At 35.1% G+C, this 16,556-nt stretch overlaps 2 long non-coding RNA genes across 2 annotated transcripts; both read left to right on the top strand.

Moving 5' to 3' along the window:
• Positions 1–979: 979 nt before the first annotated feature.
• Positions 980–11,609, top strand: LOC114536749. The gene is made up of 5 exons (XR_003688478.1): positions 980–1,105; positions 1,751–1,813; positions 2,210–2,247; positions 11,103–11,139; positions 11,537–11,609. It is a non-coding gene; the product is annotated as an uncharacterized LOC114536749 (long non-coding RNA).
• A 1,232-nt stretch (positions 11,610–12,841) lies between these two features.
• On the top strand, positions 12,842–16,158 carry LOC114536776. Its single transcript, XR_003688479.1, has 5 exons — positions 12,842–12,965; positions 13,316–13,402; positions 14,815–14,843; positions 15,217–15,244; positions 16,072–16,158. It is a non-coding gene; the product is annotated as an uncharacterized LOC114536776 (long non-coding RNA).
• The last annotated feature ends 398 nt before the right edge of the window (positions 16,159–16,556 follow it).

Genomic DNA, 16,556 nt, shown 5'->3' with positions numbered 1-16,556 from the left:
CGATGACTTATACTAACAAGATAATGGGCCCGATACATCGATATTATAATAAGCCTGAATTGAATTTGCATTTCTATTCAAATATCAACCTTTAGAAAGGCTCAAATTCGAAAGAAAATATATAATATTGCATGAACCTATTCCAAAGAGAGCGAGAAGCCTGTTACGAGTTACGCGAAAACGAGGCAATTAAAATTTCAAAATCATCTGTATATTTCAAAATTTTGACCGGAATAACTTCGCTCTTGTGTAGCTTGTAACAGGTCCAGCATGAAAGTGTGAGAATAAACACAAATAACTTTAAAATGCAGCAAAGAAAATCTGGCAAGCCTCGTTTTCTCGTAACTCGAAACAGACCTCCTGCTCTTTTTCGAATAGGTCTATGCAATTGAATTAAATTTGTAACAGTCGATACAGATTTTGCCGGATTTTCATAAACTTTTCACTAACTCTTTAACAAAGTCGGCTCTCGTATTGCTTAATTTAAATTCATCGCCGTCTTGCACGGAACCTCCTCTCCCTGCTTTCATACTGAATTTTTGAGCTTTTAAACCATGCAATTTACCGATTGGTAGAGTTTATCTGTTCTATAATCTGTTAAATTATCTGTTTATTTATAAAAGTGAAGAGTTTCGAAGAATTAAGCCACTTAATTGAAACTCGATATTTGAATTGAAACAAGAAAGGCTTTGTGGCCATGTGGCATGTGTCAAATTTCAGCTGTAATTGAAATACTGCATCTAGACAAATGCATTCGCCCATCTGCCCCATCATGTGAACATTTTGTCATTTTTAACATTTTCTCTACCGCTTTCTTTCCTCACGTAATGTATATATTCACTGGCTCACTTTTGCGTATTTATGCTGTTGTGTGATATTATTCTGCCAGTCGTGACGTCAATTAAGAATTCTTGGAAAACAAAGACATTATTTAGTAATAAGGGGCGATACTATTTCAAGGAGCGTCATTCTAAAGTAGTACTCCGCAAATTGCACAAGCTGTAAGTATAACATCAAGCACCAAAGCATGGCTTCGTTTCGCCTGAACGCAGTTTTATTGTTGTTGATCTTCACCTATCTTACTTTGACACATGCCAATACTAATGTAAGTGACAATTATATGCTTTCTCTGAACAAAGATTATTTGATAAATCCGGAAAGGTCGTTTGACGCGATGATACATTAATAATTGAATGCAAAATATCCAACTCTTCGCTTGTTGTTATATGTTATTTGAAGCCAACGCCAACGACTGTATTTTTAAGGCTGGTTTTCTATAGACGGCTAATTTTTACCAAATGGCCGCAGAATACAACCGATTATTGTCTTGATTTTAATTGCGCAGACATGTACAGCTAGCGCACACTCATAAATAATTGTCGAAATGACTATATCACAGCTGCTTTCTATACTGCCGCGTTTTTTGACACGCGTATACGCACGTAAAAGTTTAAAATAATCTAAATCACGGATACTTACGACATGAACAATTGAATACATACATTGGGTTGGCAATTCTGTATGTATGTATGTATGTATAACGTGCGTCTGAACCCGCAAGATTTGTATAATAAATAATGCGTGGCTATCAACTTGTATGTCCGTTTGTTTGGCCCATTTCGTCTGCTTGATCCAAGACGGTTTACCTGAGAATGTATATTTCCGGACGGCAACACGACAGGTTCCGTCTTTAAAATGACTAGGAAACTAAACCATATGATAGTCGCGATGTTGATTTTTTTATGTATAGTGAAAAGGCCTGAAAGGTGGCTCTCTGCAAAGCCCGTGCCGCACACGATTGAACAAACGGCAGGTATTTATGAAAAACATTTGTCCGAACTCGTCACGAGTTTATAAACCTAGTCAATATTTTAAATAATTATTTATCTTCGTTCGCTTATCGGATATGCCCGGGTAAAAACGAGGTGAAGAAATGCCAATAAATATAATTGGAAAAAACTCACTTAAAATTTGACAGAGCGTCTGTCTACGTGTGATGTGGAAAGAACTGGGGCGAGTACAATTTTGAAGAAGATTTGAAAAAAAATTGTTGTTTAGTTCGTTACAGTCAATAATTTCTCCGTCATCTCAGATCAGCCATACCGTTTAATTGTTTAAACTTGCTAGGTTGTTGTTATTGTCTGCGAGATAAGTGATAACAGCTGACAACCATGATTCACTAAAATGCTTTGCTTTTTTAACTTTTTAGGCCAGAGCAGTTTTCAACGATGTTGTTGATGAATCGCGGTATCCTTTATGAAACCCTATAATTAAATTATACAGATCAGACGGATCAACTAATATTGCACCAGTCAACATCTAATTATGTCAAAGGACCACTTGCGTAATGGGCCAACTTATGATCTAGCGATACTTTTTTTATTACGGGCGAAAGCGTGCAACTAATTTAGTTACACACTTCCAGGCATAATACAGCAGTATACAAAATTTACCATCTTCGGTACTTTACAATATGTTGCTGCCAAACTTGGCAGTTTTACTAAGTTTTGAGTATAAATAGTATGCTCTTTTCGGAAATTCCCTTCTTGTCGCCTAAATCAAAAGTTGGTCTACTATGCATGGCCATTAGTATGCCTTCCTCCTGGGGTTCACAGTGCAAAAGTATTTTTGACGTAATAATGATCATCGAAAAGTGTATTAAGTGGCAATTAAGTGGATAAAATTAATGGCATAAGTTGATTCACAGAAGTCATCGTTGAACTGAGCTAAAAAACACAGCATAAATATGATTTGATTTTCAAACTAGTAAGTCTTCTGCCACCGTTTTGGCAAACGGTATATTAACAAAATATAAACAGTCTATACAGTCTGTCCTTTATCCGGAATCAAATGACGTGGTTCGAATGAATTCATTTCTGTTAAGAGCGTCTATATACAATCATTTCCAAAAGTAGTTGGGACAGTACTTACTATTTTGAACTATAAAATCTACTATATGCATGATCAGTGCCTTTTTTAAGAAATTTTCACTGGGGGGGGCAATGCAGGAAAAAGGCGAAACGAAAAATGAGCCGACGAGGTTTGGCGAACGCGCGAGACAGAGGGAAACCTATGTTTAAATGCAAACAATAATTTTAACTCTTTGCAGTTATACAGGGTGTATAAAAAAAAAGTAGACAATTTTGAAATGTTAAGAAAACTATAAATTTATCAAAATATCTCATAGATTTATGCTAGTATGGGTACTTTACCATCTTCAGGTCATTCTAACACTAAAAACAAACAGAAAAATTAACCTCGAAAAATGGAAGAGCAGTTTGTGGAAGCATCATTTTGAATGGCTTGTGCAAACATGAATGAGAGGTTTAAAATCCAATTTGAATTCAAGGGCTGAACGTTTGGGTATTTGTTTACAAAGAATCGAAATTTCAGAAATTTTGATGAAAATTAAGTCAGCCGCGCAACTGCGTAAACGTGGGCTTTTTTCCGTTTAACTCGCAGCTTGAGTAACTTTTTTCATGCACGAATGATTTCATGCATGAATGATTGCTCGGGTGATTAAACTAACAATGGTGTTGTGAAAAAAGTTACTCAAGCTGCGAGTTAAACGGAAAAAAGCCCACGTTTACGCAGTTGCGCGGCTGACTTAATTTTCATCAAAATTTCTGAAATTTCGATTCTTTGTAAACAAATACCCAAACGTTCAGCCCTTGAATTCAAATTGGATTTTAAACCTCTCATTCATGTTTGCACAAGCCATTCAAAATGACGCTTCCACAAACTGCTCTTCCATTTTTCGAGGTTAATTTTTCTGTTTGTTTTTAGTGTTAGAATGACCTGAAGATACCAAAGTACCCATACTAGCACAAATCAATGAGATATTTTGATAAATTTATAGTTTTCTAAACATTTCAAAATTGTCTACTTTTTTTTGATACACCCTGTAGTTGTACAGCATTTAGGAAAAAAATTTGGCCACAAAATCTCTTTGTTTATATGTTTCAAGACATGGCCTTGCATTGCGTCGGTCTTTTTTGCTGCATGAAAAAGGATACAACGGCTGGCCTTGGGTCATATAAAGCAGTAGGGACACCGTTCCAGGCTATAATCATTGTATCATTTAATGTTTTCTTTGTGACGAGGTTTAGAAAGCTAGCATACTATTCAATTAATTCTATGAAATCTATCGCTACTGTGAAATATTTGTCGAAGAACATTATGCATTACATGCAAGATGGTTGTGGAAAAAAGCCGTATGGAAGGGCATAATCTCTTTATCATGCAAGTAAATAAACAGGCAATTCTCAGAGCAATCATGAGCAATACGGTGTCGTAAACGGGGGCAGAAATTTAGTTACTGGGGGGGCAAATGCATTCTCTGGGGGGGCAATTGCCCCCCCAGATATATAGTTAAAAAAGGCACTGTGCATGATGATTCATTATTGACATACATCCCCCTATAAAAAATCTTTGACAATTTTGTCCAGTCAGGAACTAAAGGTTGAAAGAAAAAGAGACGTAGGGGTGAGTAGGATTATGTTTCCTCGACATATATATGCTTCTTCATATGCAAGTAAATTAGGTTGATTGTGTGAACATTACATTAGATACACTGTTAATTCAAAAGAGTAATTTTGACTCCTTCAAAGGAGTCGTTTTCTTGACCCCAGGACGACTCCTTGAAGAGAGTCATTTTGACTCATTTTGGGTTGACACCTGTAAAGAGTCATTTTAACCCTTTAACTAGAGTCAAATTAACTCCTCAAAAGTGTCGTTTTAAAAGAGTCATTTTGATTTTTGACTCTACTTTGGCATCAATTTTACTCTTATTTGGAGTCATTTCGACTCCTTTTTGTCATCGATTTTACTCTTATTTGGGGTCATTACGACTATTCTGTGGCATCAATATTACTCTTATTTGGAGTCATTCGACTCTTCTTTAGCATCGATTTTACTCTTATTTGGGGTCATTACGGCTATTCTGTGGCATCAATATTACTCTTATTTGGAGTCATTCGACTCTTCTTTTAGCATCAATATTACTCTTTTTTGGAGTCATTCGACTCTTCTTTAGCATCGATTTTACTCTCATTTGGAGTCATTTGAGTCATTCTCCTTTTTGGCATCGATTTTTCTCTTATTTGGAGTCATTTCAACTCTTCCTTGGCATCAATGTACTCTTATTTCGGGTCATTTGAGATCTTCTTTAGCATCGTTTTTGCTCTTATTTGGAGTCATTTCCACTCCTTTTTGACATCGATTTTACTCTTATTTGAGGTCATTACGACTATTCTGTTGCATCAATTTTACTATAGTACTGTACACCAATATTAGTTTCATGAAGCTTGCATATAATACAAAAGCAGAGTTTGAGTAAACGATGTTTAATAATGTATATGCAGTGAGTATTACAGCATACCATACATGCATCCCGCAAATATGTTGCTTTGAAGAGAAATTATATATAATAACTATATATAAGCATGCAGGCTTTAAAATATCGGCCAACAGGCCATCTGTCAAATGTCCGGTGTCTTTAAAAAATGGGTTGGATATACATTTTTAAAATTAAAATATGGTAAATGGCCATATGTTAGCAGCAATTAATTAAGTAATGGTTTAAAATCGAAGTTTCAAACGATTAAAACAGTAGAAAACTTCAGAGACAAAGAAAAAGCCTCAAATGTTATTTTATTCTGTAATTACAGTCGAAGGCTAAACGTTTTATACTTCATAGACATAGTGTGTATTTTTTATATCAAAATTCAAATTACACTTTCAAAAACACTTTTTGAAGTTATAGCAAAGGTGTAATAGCCTTTCACAGGTTTATCCGTTTGCATAAAAAGCTGAAAATTAAACAAATAAACGGCATACAAAGCTGAAAATTATACAAATACAGCTCATCCTTACTGCGAAGCAAATACGAAAGAAACAAAGTAAACACGCACCCTTTGAAAACAACAATAAGCTTGCAGATTATGAATTATTTCTCTTACACGGCTTTCGGTCTTGATTGTATCCCTGTTCATCTTTGGTATCTGTCATGCTTCACATATCTTGTTTCTTCCCGTTTTACTTTGCACAAAGTTTATGAAACGCTTTTACAAAAAGGTTTACGAAATGACAGTTAAATTGCTGACGTTCTCGTTGAAATTCAAACTTTCTGTCTTAGCCAATCAGAACGTTTGTTGATTATTTGTCATTTTTGATATCAGCATATACTTATCAATGAGTCAGAACTATTAAAATGGATTTATGTATAATATATTTTTATGTGTGCATATCCTGTTCCAGCTGACATTTTCCAGAAATATAAAACCTATATACATGCAGTGTAATATATTTTTTTATATTTATTTTATTTTATAAATTTGCCATGTTAAAAAGTTAGAATGAACTACACATAAACTACAAATGAACTACACACATGCAATGGTTGGAATCACCACACAGAGATATGTCTCCAATAACGGGGTTCCACAACTAACTTACAAATAGACAGTTATAAGACTTTCTCGATACATGAAGAAACGATAACAACTAATATCAAGTGTGTTTGTGTCAAAATAATTGAGTATTTTTTTAATGTGTTGACTGGTTATTTGTTTCAAATACAAAGGATTTGGAATACATATAACATGCCTAATGACTTCAATTTAATATTTTAAACATGCAAGTTATTTGTTTTGTATATAAGTGGCTGTTATAAAAGCCAGAATGACTCTAAGAAAGAGTTCCACCACTCCTACAAAGAATCATATGGCTCCAAGAACGAGTCACATGACTCCATGTGAACTCTACTTAAGAGTCTATTGACTCTTGCGAGAGTCTTGTGACCCTTCAAAAGAACTAAACGAGTCCTCCGAATTGTCATTTTAACCCAATGTCGGAGTTAAAACGACTATTAGAGTCGAAACGACACATTAGAGGAGTAAAAATGACATTTTGAATAAAGGTGTTGAAATGACTCGCCCTGGCCAAAACGACTCTTTTGAATTTACAGTGTAGAAGAGCTTTTCTGAACATTTATATGAAAAATGAGAAAGGGCGACTGGGTGCTCGTGAAACTCGCATGTTCTCAAACTTGCGAATTATACATCCTCGAGATAATTTGCTTCCAATCAAAATTTAGTAGTTACTGCAATGATGACCGATCATAAAATATTGTCCTGCATGCATGGATATGGTAGCATCATTATTATTCGAACCGTTACCAGAAATCCTTAAAACTTTAATTAAAAGTGGGTGACCAGTCTGCTATCTCCCAGGCTATACACTCGGAAATAATTATACTATTAATGTACTTGTCTAGAGTCAAGATGAAATTATTGAACGGTTCGTTGCAATGAAGAAATAGAAGCCACCTCAACAAGAGACTGTAGAAGTGAAATAATTTGAAAGAAAATCGTAGAAGCGTATATGATTACCGAATTATAATTCTCGAAATTTTCGAGAGATAATGCAATTGATTTACAAAAATTAGATCGTGATGTTAGATCGTGCATGCTTTTCAATGTTATCTGAATGTTCATACCTACATACGAGTAATGTCATCAATTAAGCAGTTGTAAGTAGCAATTGCAATTTAGCTTTTCTGGACAAAAGCTTAGCTTTTTTGCCTTGTCTCTTCAAATGTGAAAAATGTCAACATTTTTCCGCAAGCTTTCATCAGTTTCCTTATTTATGGTATAAATAGCGAAGCATATTTCTGAACAAAAAACGAAATTGCCTTGTCCCATGAAATGTTTCCGACTCTAAAATTATCGTAATTATTCTGTAGGCATATAATCCTGATATGTAGCATTTTAATGACGTGTGTTCTTAGTGATTATGACAGCATTTGGTCAAATCTTTGTGCAACCATTTGCTGGAAGGTTTTGTTCACACAAAGACATTTGAATTAAAATGATTTGATTCTCAGTAGTCATTATTTCCTGATTTCGTGAAGAGGGTCAGAGTTGCCACAGTACAACCAGGGTCATACCAAAGGAGTCGTTAGGTGGTTTCGTCTCCTCCGAATATGTCTCTGCCATGTTGCATTGTTTCGAAAATAATTTATATTCGTATATAGTTGGTTTTTTAAATCTTTTATTCTTGAAGGGGCCCTAAAGACTTCAGGTTTGAAGTTAAAGTTAATGGAGACTTCAACCCCCGAAACATACACGGAATGTGCAGTGATCTGTAGAAAATCCATCCTCCAAAGAATAGCAATTATAACAAAGCTTTATATTAGGATTAAGATAAAATTAATGTTGAATAGAAAATATTGCTATATAATAATTTCGAAGGTCACAGGGCAGCCTCCGTTTCTCCTCTGGTTTCTTCCCCTTTAAATTCGACCCTCGACCTACCAGGGTCGTTAAAATAAGTTTTCAAAAGTTAAATTTTCAATTAATTATTTCAGTGGCAGAAAGATTTCAACCATTTCGTTTTAGACCTATCCACAAGTTTGTTTATATTTGTTTATAAAACGCATAAATTTTGACTACTTCTGTTTAGAAGGGTGCATTTTTACCATGAAGTATTAATCAGCCGAAACATGCAAAAATAGGCAATATTCAACTTCGCGGGCTTTGCGTTGTTATGAAAAGAACCGAAGCGCAATGAAGTCACTTCTTTTTTTGGAGATTTGGAGATTTTATTGCTAATTACTGGCAGGATTGACGCATGTTTTTCCTGCTGTGTTGGACATTATTTTATATTGACCTATTGAACTTCGAATTCTGTGACACAATTTTTGCAAATTTCAGCCTGATGTTGCGCGGCTGTTTATTCCCCTACCACAGTGTCAAAATTAGTTGTACTTAAATTTACGGTTTCCTTTTGTCCTCAGAGGAGTGCTTTTGCTTATGCCTGAAAGAAATTAAAAAAAGATTTCGTGAGCGAATCTTTACATAAACACAGTACATTTTTTACATAATTCCGCATTTGTTTCATACGTAAACGATCACTTTAAGTAACATGATACTAACGTACACTATCCTCCTTATATATGCTAGCTGGTTTTTTTTAAATTACCTCAATACTGTATTTTCATACACACAATCTGTTGTGCTTGGCTGCTGTCTCGTCATGTGATGACTGCATGATGACGTAGGTTGTTACTTATACGATATATATTTCAAGAGATCATTATTCAACATTAGTACACCATAGTGACTATACGTTGCGATTTTGGAACCAAATTACCAGAACATGGCGTCGTTTTGCGTGAAGACAGTTTTACTTTTGATGTTCTTTACCTACCTAACTTCTACAAATGCACAAATCGTAAGTGACACATCAGGTTTTCTCAGAAGGTTATTTGTGGAATGTAGAAAGAACGTGTGGCAAGGCGATATCGGCTACGAAGTGGAATGTTCCAAATTTTCGCTTATTTACATATCGCTTGCTAACTCCATAATGGCTAGATAGTACATTTTCAAGTCGGGTCTTTAAAACTGGCTAAATTTCACCAAATAGCGACAGTAGTTAATTAATAAGGTTTTCAAACATTCCGTGCATGCACATTCAAATTTGATAATAGGATTTTCAAGACGACCATGAACTTTAAGCTTTTTGCGTTGTAGTGTAGCTATATACATATATAAGGTACATTTGAAGTCTAAAAGTTGTTGTGTGTAGTGTAGTGATACGTGACTGCTAATTAGCCAAATCTCGTCTTTGTTTAAATGAGGACGTTTACTTGGAAACATATTAATTATTTCACTGAAAGGAGGTCATTGCCAACTCTTGGCAGGTTGTCTGTTTAAAATAGAATCTTAACCGTACGATAGTCGATGTCAATTTTTCTTTATAGTGAGGACCTAAGAGTCCACATGGCACTGGTTTAAGTATTTGGTGCCTCGCAAAATCAAAGAAACGGCAGGTAAGATCTATTTTCTCATATATATATGTACCACCTTATTTATTTCATGTCTTTTAATGGTTGTGTCTGATCACGTCGCTTTAAAAATGTTCATCAGTTTTAATGACAATTTCCATTATAGTTTTTCCATTGCGCTGTTGCATTAAAATCATGCACTACATTCAATCACACACTAGCTCGTTCTTATGAATGCATTTGATCACTAAACCGCGAATAATATAGGATGGGATATTCTTTCCGTCACACACTGTGTACGAAATCACTCACTATATAACTTATATGTTTTGAAGCTTTTTGGTGTTATATAAAACAAATATAGTTATAATGTTTTCATTCAGCCAATGTCGATACGAGAAAGATACAATGCCCCATTCACAATGAAACATAATACTTTAAAACTGATACACAGATGTGCCATACATGCGTGTTTAATTGATGTTATTTTGACGTGCACGTAAATGCGAAGCAAAGAATTGCCAATAAAATTATTTGAAAAGAAAACTGATTTACAATTTGTGAATGTGATGGAAAACAGCGCTAGCCTTTATAAAAATGCATGCAGTTCAAATGCGCTAGCCGTTAGTTCAGTTAATTTAATCATGATAATTTTTTTTTTATACCAACTTGTATAGGTCAGGGCAGTTTCTGGCGTTGATGAATTGTATCCTTATAAAAGTTAATGAATTAAACCCTATAAAGATACCATAAAACGTGTTCGTAACGTAGTGATATTACCATTTAGTCTCAGTTTACCAAGTATTATAAAAATGTTAGCCGTCAAAGCTAGGAATTGAAAAAATAAAAATATAAATTTTGAAAGAAAAAGTTGCTTATTATAAAAAAGGAAAAGCATGCAGATAAAACAGCTCATGTCTAAATTGTATCGCCCTTTATCGCACCAAGTAATTAAAGACGTATTTGAAAAAAGAAACGTAAATAAGATCGGATGTCCGGCTACAGCATTCATTTCTTAAGCTACTCTGTTTTGAGGACGGGTAAGGGTAAAACGCGGAAGCGGAATGCCGGAACCGGAATGACGGAAGCGGAAAAAGGGGTAAAACGCGGGAGCGGAAGAAAGGGTAAAACACGGAAAAGAGGGTAAAACGCGGAAAAGAGGGTAAAACGTGGAAAAAAGGGTAAAACGCGGAAAAAAGGGTAAAACGCGGAAAAGAGGGTAAAACGCGAAAAAAAGAGTAAAACGCGGAAAAGAGGGTGAAAATTATTGTATTTCGGTGTAAGCCTATAAAAAATCTTTGACAATTTTGTCCAGTCAGGAACTAAAGGTTGAAAGAAAGAGAGACGTAGGGGTGAGTAGGATTATGTTTCCTCGACATATATATGCTTCTTCATATGTTGCAAGTAAATTAGGTTGATTGTGTGAACATTACATTAGATAGAAGAGCTTTTCTGAACATTTATAGGAAAAATGAGAAAGGACGAGTGGGTGCTCGTGAAACTCGCATGTTCTCAAACTTGCGAATTATACATCCTCGAGATAATTTGCTTCCAATCAAAATTTAGTAGTTACTGCAATGATGACCGATCATAAAATATTGTCCTGCATGCATGGCCATGGGTAGCATCATTATTATTCGAACCGTTATCAGAAATCCTTAAAACTTTAATTAAAAGTGGTTGACCAGTCTCCTATCTCCCAGACTATACACTCTCGGAAATAATTATAGTATTAATGTACTTGTCTAGAGTCAAGATGAAATTATTGAACGGTTCGTTGCAATGAAGAAATAGAAGCCACCTCAACAAGAGACTGTAGAAGTGAAATAATTTGAAAGAAAATCGTAGAAGCGTATATGAGTACCGAATTATAATTCTCAAAATTTTCGAGAGATAATGCAATTGATTTACAAAAATTAGATCGTGATGTTAGATCGTGCATGCTTTTCAATGTTATCGAATGTTCAAACCTACATACGAGTAATGTCATCAATTAAGCAGTTGTAAGTAGCAATTCCAATTTAACGTTTCTGCACAAAAGCTTAGCTTTTTTGCCTTGTATCTTCAAATGTGAAAAATGTCAACATTTTCCCGCAAGCTTTCATCAGTTTCCTCATTTATAGTATAAAAGCGAAGCATATTTCTGAACAAAAACGAAATTGCCTTGTCTCATGAAATGTTTCCGACTCTAAAATTATCGTAATTATTCTGTAGGCATATAATCCCGATATGTTAAGCATTTTAATGACATGTGTTCTTAGTGATTATGACAGCATTTGGTCAAATCTTTGTGCAACCATTTGCTGGAAGGTTTTGTTCACACAAAGACATTTGAATTAAAATGATTTGATTCTCAGTAATTATTGTTTCCTGATTTCGTGAATATAGGGTCACAGACTCACAGTACTAGTTGCCACACTACAACCAGAGTCATACCAAAGGATTCGTTAGGTGGTTTCCTCTCCTCCGAATATGCCTCTGTCATGTTGCAATGTTTCGAAAATAATATGATATCAAGTCGTGAACAAACTGTTTGCATTTTAACTTCTTTAGATTTTAAACTTTTTTGAGCGGTATATTTATCTCATGCATTATTGGTTCACTATGATTTTAGACGAATATTAGCCGAAAATGCGAAATTAGGCAATTTTCAACTTTGTGCGCATTGTTGTTATGAGAAGAACCGAAGCGCGATGAAGTCACTTCATTTTTTGGAAATTTTGAGCCGCCTTTCATTGCCTAATACACAGGGCCGTAGCTAGACCGCTTAATTGGGGGGGGGCGGGGAGTATATTCATATATTCATGTTCATATACCGTAGGAACAATAGCGTACAAACGAAATCAGTCGAGCATAGGAGGAATATATGAATATACACCCCCCCCCAATTAAGCTTCTAGCTACGGCCTTGATTGCACACAGGTTGGACTGTATTTTCATACACATAATCTGTTGTGCTTGGCTGCTGTCTCGTCATGTGTTGACTAATGACGTAGGCTGTTGCTTATAAATTACGATATACTAAGAGATAATCATTCAACATTAGTACACTATAGTGACTATATACCTTGCACAAGCTGTGATCTTGGAACCAAATTACCAAAATATGGTGTCGTTTTGCGTAAAGTCTGTTTTACTATTGATGTTCTTTTCCTACCTAACTTCTACAAACGGCCAAGTAAGTGACACATCATAATTATTTACTCGTAGAAAGTTATTTGCAGAATGTAGAAAGGTCGTGTGGCAAAACGATATCGATTACGCAGTTGAATGTTCCAAATTTTCTTATTTACATGTACTTTGCTAACTCTATATATAACGACTATAGATAGTACATTTTTAATGCGGGTTTCTCAAACCGACTAAATTTCACCAAATAGGGACAGTGGTTAATTAATACAATTTTCAAACATTGCCCGCACATTGGAAACATGAATTATAAAGAAGGTCAATGCCAACTCTTGCCAGGTTATCTGTTTAAAATAGAAACTTAACCGTACGATAGTTGAAGTCGATTTTTCTTTATAGTGAGGACCACCAGCCACTAAGGGCACTACTAAGGGTGGTGGCGGTGGTTTAAGTATTTCGTGCCTCGCAACATTGAAGAAACGGCAGGTATGATCTATTTTCTCATATGTATACAGCGCATGAGAAATAACCTAACATTGCGGTCGCGTCGCTTTAAAAATTTCCATCGTTTTTTTAATGGCAGTTTCCATTGCTCGGTCTAAGCGTAAAAAGCGTTTTGGCATTGCGCTGTTGCATTAAAATCAGCACATTCAATCGTGCACTCGTTCATAGGCATTTGATCACTAATCCGTGAATAATATAGGATGAGATGTTTACGAATTGTCACGGTATGGTGTTACATATGAAAAATAATTAATGTTTTCATTATTCATGCAATAAGAATATTTACAAAAATTTTTACCTCCCGAGAAAGATAGAATGTTCCATTCGCAATGAAACATAATACTTTAAAATTTCTGATACCAAGATGTTTCAGATGTGCCCATACGTGCATATGCATGTTTAATTTATGTTATTTTGACGCGCACGTAAATGCGAACGAAATAATTGCCAATAAAATTATTTAAAAAGAAAACTCATTTACAATTGTGCATCTGACGTCTCGTCTAAAGCATGCTACATTGACGTATGCGTAAATAAAACACGGAATCTTTATCACATAAATCTTTATGAAACAAAGCAAGCACATTCTATTGTCGAAATGACTGCACCACTGCCAGGATCATGTTATATACTGATTTGAGTGATTTCAATACCTCAAAGTCATCTCATGCTTCGTTTTTCAGGCCTGTTACAGTCGCATGAGCCGAATTTTGAAGTGACACGAATGTCATGGAAAACAGGGCTGGCAGTTTATAAAAATGTGGTTTAAATGCGCTACCTTAGTTTGGCTAATTTAACCATGTAGCATCAACTGTGGAATAACAACTGCCTAAAATAGACAAGACACTTCTCGACGTTTCGACCAGCATGCATGAGGGCCTTCGTCAGGAGAGTTAGTGTGAAAATAAATAGGGGAGAATACATGTTTTGTATGAGGACAAAACACGTGATAAAAATGGGCCAATAGAAAAAAAAATCAATACAAATTGGAATACTTAATTGCGCTGCCAAAGAGATGCCTGCAATGAGGGAAGCCTGATCAGTAACGAAAATATATTAAACCATGCAGCTTTGATGTAAATAAAGAAATTGAAGTCATATTACTCGCATGAATTGAAAGAGAGTCTTTCATTTATGCCGGAGGGATGAAGAGTGCCAAGACTGTAGATGAGTCGCATTTCTTGTCGTTTACGGCTATCGTTAGTACCGGAAATGGGACAGAGGGCACTAATTCTCATGCCTTGTACACAATGATTACCAGAGGTAAAGTGTCTGGCAACAGACACTATCGTTATACCACAGTTGATGCTAAGTTGTTTGAAGACGCTCCCTCGCCGCTCGCTTGTTATAATTTAACCATAATAAAAATTTTTTGATTATACCAACTTGTCTAGGTCAGGGCAGTTTCTGGTGTTGATGAATTGTATCCTTTATGAAAGTTAATGAATTAAACCCTATAAAGATACCCTATAACGTATTAGTGACGTACCGGTATTAACATTTAGTCTTACTGTCTTAGTTTACCAATAAAAGTGTTAGCCGTCAAAGCTAGGAATTGAAAAAATTAATAAAAAATTTTGAAAGAAAAAGTTGCTTATTACAAAAGGAAAAGCAGATTAAACAGCTGATGTCTAAATGGTATCGCCCTTTATCGCACAAAAAAACTAAAGAAGTATTTAAAAAAAAGTATTTAAAAAAAAGAAACGTAAATAAGTTTATGTCCGGCCACAGCATCCGTTTCTTAGGCTACTCTGTTTGTGGACTAATTACGAAAAATCTTTAACAATCTTGTTCAGCCAAGAACGAAGAAGGGGAGAAACCGAGGTTAGTAAAACTATTTTACCATTTAATACGTTATCTACATGCACCGGGCGTTTTTAAGAGAGTGCTTTTAACCCTGCGAGCTTGTTGGGAGTAATTAATATTGTGTGAGTGGTAAAAATCTTAAGATGCATCGCCATTTTGAACAATTTTAGTTTTATTACATGGGGAAAAAACGAGCACGGACGATGCTGACATTTCCACTATATTTTTGCGTTTATGAACTATTAAAAATAAACCCTTTTTTATTAGTGTCGTCAATTTTTTTTCTTCGGTCGAACATTTTATTTGAGCACCAATATCATAATTGACCATAACAAAAAAGATGGCGGATGTACATTTTACCAGAATCCATTGCGGTCGGAAATTGTTAAAAAAAGCGAACTGACGTCTTTTAAAGGACAGGCATAAAACAGGAAGTTATTTTCTTCGCTGTGTTAAAATTTCACGTCATTAGGAGTTTTTCTTGCTATCTTTTTTCAGTCAATCATTCTTAATGCCCACAATGCATTCTGGTAAAATGTACATGCCGCTATCTTTTTCCTTACGGTCAATTGATGATGACGCATCACAAAAATACTCCTCGAACATGTGCCTTTTATTCAACTAATTACTACAACTTGGAACTTTAAAAGTCCCCGGAAATCATATCGAACTGTTGCAAAGATTAGCTTTAACGTAAGCTTGCAGTACGTTACAGCCTCAAACAACTAAAAGTTGATTGGATACACTTGGAAACAGGACCTATTTCAGTCTTTTATCGCAGATTGCGCGGATCCGAAGTACTCCGTAAACCGTAATAATATAGTATTTAATGTGTTTCTGTATAGAGTGAAGATGAAATTATTGAACGGTTGGTTGACGCTGGAATGAATAATTAGCAGTTAGCACGTGGATAAAAGACTGTAGAAAACAAGTAAAATAACATAGGAAGAATAGAAAGAAATTAGAAAGAATATCGTTGCATGTAATGGAGGGTATGTGAAGCAATATTTTCAAGAGATAAGGCAATTGATTTATACAAAATAAAGTCAGATCAATCATGCATATACATGATGTTTCATCAAATTTATGATGAAAAATAATCAAAAATAAATTTCTAGTGTTATCGTACACATTTCAAAATTTCCGCAATGTCAAATTTTTTCCGCAAGCTTTCATCAGTTTTCTAATCTATATCAGTATAAATAGCGAAGCATTTTTTTGGGCAAGAAACGAAATTGCCTTGTCTCACGAAAGGTTTCCGACTCTAAAATTATCGTAATTCTGTAGGCATATAAATTCTGTAATTCTGTGGGCATATGATCTTTATACG

This window comes from Dendronephthya gigantea, unplaced genomic scaffold (assembly GCF_004324835.1).
Source record: "Dendronephthya gigantea isolate DGI-Jeju-01 unplaced genomic scaffold, DenGig_1.0 000144F, whole genome shotgun sequence".
NCBI lineage: Eukaryota > Metazoa > Cnidaria > Anthozoa > Malacalcyonacea > Nephtheidae > Dendronephthya > Dendronephthya gigantea.
This window is presented reverse-complemented; position numbering and strand designations above follow the sequence as displayed.